The 5,162-nt window shown below is 38.9% G+C and overlaps 1 protein-coding gene across 1 annotated transcript in view; it reads right to left on the bottom strand.

The window, feature by feature from the left end:
- hdac7a (histone deacetylase 7a) overlaps positions 1-476 on the bottom strand; it is a 62,189-nt gene extending 61,713 nt beyond the window's left edge. Inside the window, exon 1 of the mRNA XM_008413106.2 lies at positions 372-476. The gene's annotated coding sequence lies outside the window, so the exon portion shown is untranslated. The remainder of the gene's footprint in view (positions 1-371) is intronic.
- Between the last annotated feature and the right edge of the window lie 4,686 nt (positions 477-5,162).

Here is a 5,162-nt window from a genome sequence, read left to right as displayed (position 1 = left end):
TGGAGTATATGCAAATTGCCATTATAAAAACTGAAGCAGTAGACTTTGTAAATATTAACATTTGAATCATTCTCAAAACTTTTGGCCATGACTGTAGGACAGTGTGCCTTGAGGACCAGGGTTRGGAAACACTGGGTTAGCCCCCCTGCTCTGCATGTTTTAGATGTGTCTGYATTCCAGAACAGCTGATTCAAATGATTGCATAACCATACWGCAGAAGGCTGTTAATCAYCCACAGATACAATCCAGGTGTGTGGCAGAAGGGAAACACCTAAAACATGTAGGGCAGGGGGGYGTGAGGACCGGAATTGAGAAACACTGGGTTAGAGTCTGCATTTAGTACATTGTCCTTTAAAAGTTAAAAGTCCAACCTGTCACTGTGGTGAACTATGGTGTCTTGTTTGYTTCTGTGGTCTTCCCATAGGGCSTGAATCCATCTGAAAATAAAAAAAGAGAAATAAAGTGCGAGAACAGCAGCATCCTTCCTTCAACTCGTTAAAAGCCAAGAAAGTCTGACAAAACATGACCGTGTATCTGGCAACACCCCAATATTTCTCAAAGTGAAATTTGTCTTTCTAAGCAACATCTAGTTGCTTTTATTGTGCARCTTTGTCAAAAGCAATCACTATGAGCCCCAAGTGTGACTTGTTGGCTTTCACATGTAGAATGAAAGTAAGCAGTTCTTGAGTAGATGTTTTGACAAAATTCAATACTAAACACTTCTTACCCGGCAGACAAACAAAGCTTGCTCACGAGAGGAAGAAGGAAACCTCTGTAATTTTTGAATTGTTGAACTCTTAGAGACTAAAGTTAGCATTGGCTTTATAGCTTTCTGTCGYCACAAAACTAAGTGGCTAATTTAGATATTTAATAAGTCAACACTTGGCTTGAGATGGTTTCCAAACCGCCAAAATTTTCTGTCCTCCAGAGCTATCATGGTTAAAAGTATTTTTCATTAAAACGAGAGAAAGTGCCAGAGTGAAGAAAGAGCCCCTCACTTGTTGATTAGCTGGCTAAAATGAGACTAGACTTTCTCTTTCTAAGAAGGAAAAAACAGCAACATGTGTATTTCTGTAGCCAAAAGCATGGACAGTGATGATATCCACCCTCTCAGTAAAAGTAACACTGTTGTCTGTTCAGCAGGATGTATCTGAGCAAATCGCCTGACTGTTAGCAAACAAAAGATTGCTTGTATGAAGAGTAAAACAACAAAAAGTTACAATATTCTTTTCAAACAAGCACAKCAAAACTATAGGGGCTGATTTTTTTCTGTATTTTTACTTTATGTCTCAAAATAATAATAAATGCATTTTATGGACAAGAAATTGTAAAACTCAATATATAGGAATAATTGCTATTTATTGTGTCTTATTTCAAAACACTTGTGTTGCTCTGATGTTTTGGTGTGTTAATATGTTTAATAAAATAAAAGTGTGGTATTTTTTTCTCAATGTTATCATGCAGGATTTCACAGTATTAGCCTGGGCCAATMTGGACTACATTTGATAAACTGTTAGCCTGGTAAAAACCAGACCGTGTTCTACATCACATTGTTCAGAAGGTCTGACCTCTGGGCTATCCAGAAGCAACTGTTTTCTGGATGCATGGTCTGTGTTGACATTTTAAATGTTACTGAATGGCTAGCGTCTGTTCATGACTTATCTAATTAGCCAGTTCAAAGTTATGCAGCTTACCGGATTCTGCCTGTACTGTAAACAGCTATACCCCTTTTCAAAGAGAGAAGTTCGATCTGGAAAAGGTGGCTGTTAATATTAATTCAATATTTTGCAGTGTGACCAACGCGGACTGAATGGCTTTGTTCACCTCCTCCGCTGCTACAGGCAGACTAATATTCTAAAACAGCGCAGATATTCGACGTCATCATTCACAACTTCTTCTGTTTGATGATTCGCCCAGTAGAAATTCWACTTAAGGAAATCAAAGTGAATGGAAGAAAACCCAGACTGTGCTGTAAATGAGATATGAATCAAGTGGAATAGTGCAGGAAGGCAACGGCCAGGCTAACAAAATGTTGCTCAGAATCTAAAATACTAAGATTGATCAAACCTCATTTTAGTAAATGGAAATTTCAACACAGTAATTTATGAAACTTTTATTATATTTCTAAAAACACAGAGACAAACACACAAAGATAATTTTCAATTATGTTTTTGTAGCATTACAGAACGGTATGGTGTAACTTCTGGTCTCCTGMGCTGAACGTATTGTTACTCCACAACTACAAGTGATCTAAGGTTTGTTTTGCACAGTAGCAGATTCTATAATGGTACGGTATGTGCAGCTGGGCACAGTGAGCTGCTCTTGCGATGCACAGTTCTGATATTTGGCCCAGATCTTAATGAAAACCACATACGGATCCAATAAAATGAGCGCACACTGCACCTGCATCTCTGAAACGCTAAGATCCTTCCTGTTGGACGAGTTGCTGCAGGTTCTAAACTGACTGAAACAAACTTCAAACCGAAAAAAGACTTAAGTTAATGATGTAAAGGCAAATAGCTACGTTCGAAGTTTATTTAATTTTTTTTTATACATAAAGGAAAGCAAAAGTTCTAGCATATCCTCTGTGATTTATGCTGTCTCAAAGGCACGTTTGCGTAAAAGTACCCTTTTTCCTGTCGCTGTTTAAACTCTGCTATTTGCATCATCCCTCATTGGGAATCTTACCGTAATAAAGGGATAGAGTGACCTGTGTACGAAGTTGAACCAAAAGCAACATGTTGCATTACCTTGAGAGGGTTGAGAGCTCAGAAAAAAAACAGCTGATTAGTGGAAATCGTTGCGCTTCGCCGTGCGCTCATAAACAGTAAAAACTAAGCAAAAAATAGATAAATAAAATAGCGGCGGCAGCGACAAAACCTCATCTACTTTTACAGGCACAGCAGCAGACCTGAGACACTCTAAAAACACAGCTCTCACCAGAGCGTTAAACCAGAGTTGCCTCCTACCTTGTGCGTAAGAAAGCAGACACAAGGCACTTGATGGAAGTCCACACACTATGGAAATAATCCTGTACAAATAATGAGTCAGTTGTAGAGCCGAAACGCAAACCGTTTACATCCGGGGGAAGCGTTAGGAATCTAAGGCGAAGTGATGGAGAGATCAGCTGGTGTCGGTGGAGTCGGCAGCATAAGAGGAACTGAAAGGGGGACTTAACTGAGACAAGTTGCGGAGAAGAAAGTCCGGCCCCTCCAGGGCTGCTCCCTCCCTTCCTTTTCTCTTCCCCTCCCCTTCGCAGCGCTCTCCCGCTGACAGAAATAGCAGGCGAGGCGGGCCCCACCAAAAATAGCCTCGACTTCACACACAGGACTTTAAAGACTATTGTTTTCCCCTGCGCGCACATATGGGCCCCGAACGGTGCGCTGAGAGACCGAACTACACGGCACTTCTGTGCTCACAGACTGTGAGGTGGGACTTTAGTGACCCCCAACCCTGTGGCTCCATCTGCTGACTAAAACTTTTAAATGTCTTCTTTAAATATCCACCAGAAAGTTGGGGACTCCTTCAAGTCTTAGGGTGGCGCACCGAAGACAAAAGCAAGAAAATATGTTTTCCGATGTCAAAATTTGATATTTGGGTCCAATCAATGTTCAGAAACAAACAAAAAACTCCCTAATAGTTAATGTTTTCTAGAAACAACAGAGTCCCCAAAATATCTTTACTCCTGGCAGGTTTAAATCTCTGGGTGTCGCCATGGCACCCCGGTTAGTTCCAAATTCATTTTGATCATAAATGTTAGGAGATTAACTTTCTGGTTAAAAGATCTCCTTGCCATCACCCTAATGTTTAGCTCCTTCCACMGATTCTCTATCAGATTCATGTCAAAACTTATGCAATGGGTCASCCCAATATATTAATATAGGTAAATTCAAAGCAATACCCTAAATCTAATAAGTGTATGAATAATTTTTGGCTTGTTTACCGAAATCAGCTGATTTGATGTTAGAACAAAGTTACTTTTGGCTCCATTAAAATTCAGTATTTTAAAAATACAGCAACTCTCCAAATTTCTAAATCAAAGCTCAAAAAGAGACAGAATGTTGGAAAGCATATTTAATACAAAAAGACAAAAGTAACACCTTTTAAAACATGTTTTGTATATTAGATAAAAGATATATATTTTTCTCTGATTATGCCTCAGATATAAAAATGTTTACACTACTGTTTGCTGAAATATTACTTTACAGTTTTTTATTAAATTAATTCATTTGTTTTGTTCTATATAATTGTCAAAAACTACAAACAAAAAACTGAACCAAGCTTCTGTGGTCGCAAAAGATGCATTAGGTAAAAAAAATTATCTGCAAAATAGACCCATAAAGCTCTGTACTATGCTAGCTGTAGCACGGCACAAATCAAGGGGGGGGGAGAGGGTGAGCAGCACTACATGAGATTGTGACTGACAGCATTAAAACTCTCCTGACACTGACTGATTGTTTCTAGCACTGGGAGAAGGCAGAGGAAATAGATGTTTCACAGATTACCTCTCATACTATACTGTCACAACACAATGACAGTTTTAAAAAATATGTGAAAAAAAATTATAAAAAAGTTWTACTGCARCTTTAATTTTACTTAGGAGAGGACGAGTCAGGAGGGACGAGGGTTAGAGCTGCTGCTGACTGCCTTTTACCACTTTTGTTAAGTGGTAAAAGGCACAGTGAACAAGTTAAATATATGAATATGTTGGTAATTTCTTTCCTTAATTCATTAAATGCTAGTGAAATGGAGGCAAACAGTAGTCTGTAGCTAAGCTAATTATGCTAAATGGTTGATAATCTCACACAGTCTACCCACCTCTCGGACAAAAACTGGGTTATAAATTAACACTCTTGCCTTTTTCTCTCTCTCCCTCTCTCTATTTTGGTTTTGAAAATCCGATTTTATAACTTTTCCYAGCAGCATAATAACTGGCTCAGTCATTTCGTGGCAGCTGTATTCAGATGCAGCTTCTACTGACTGCAGCTGAACAGCKTCACCATGAAGCGCTCCAASCAGGAATGAACCACTTCATGCAGATCCACGGGGGTTCAGGGCAAAAACGGATGTGTGTTTTTTGGTCGGGGAGGGGTAACATTACATTTTTATATTTTCACTGCTAAAAACAATCTTTGAAATATACAATATGATTAATTTTGTAT

Source organism: Poecilia reticulata, linkage group LG7 (genome assembly GCF_000633615.1).
Source record: "Poecilia reticulata strain Guanapo linkage group LG7, Guppy_female_1.0+MT, whole genome shotgun sequence".
NCBI classification, from domain to species: Eukaryota; Metazoa; Chordata; class Actinopteri; order Cyprinodontiformes; family Poeciliidae; genus Poecilia; species Poecilia reticulata.
This window is presented reverse-complemented; position numbering and strand designations above follow the sequence as displayed.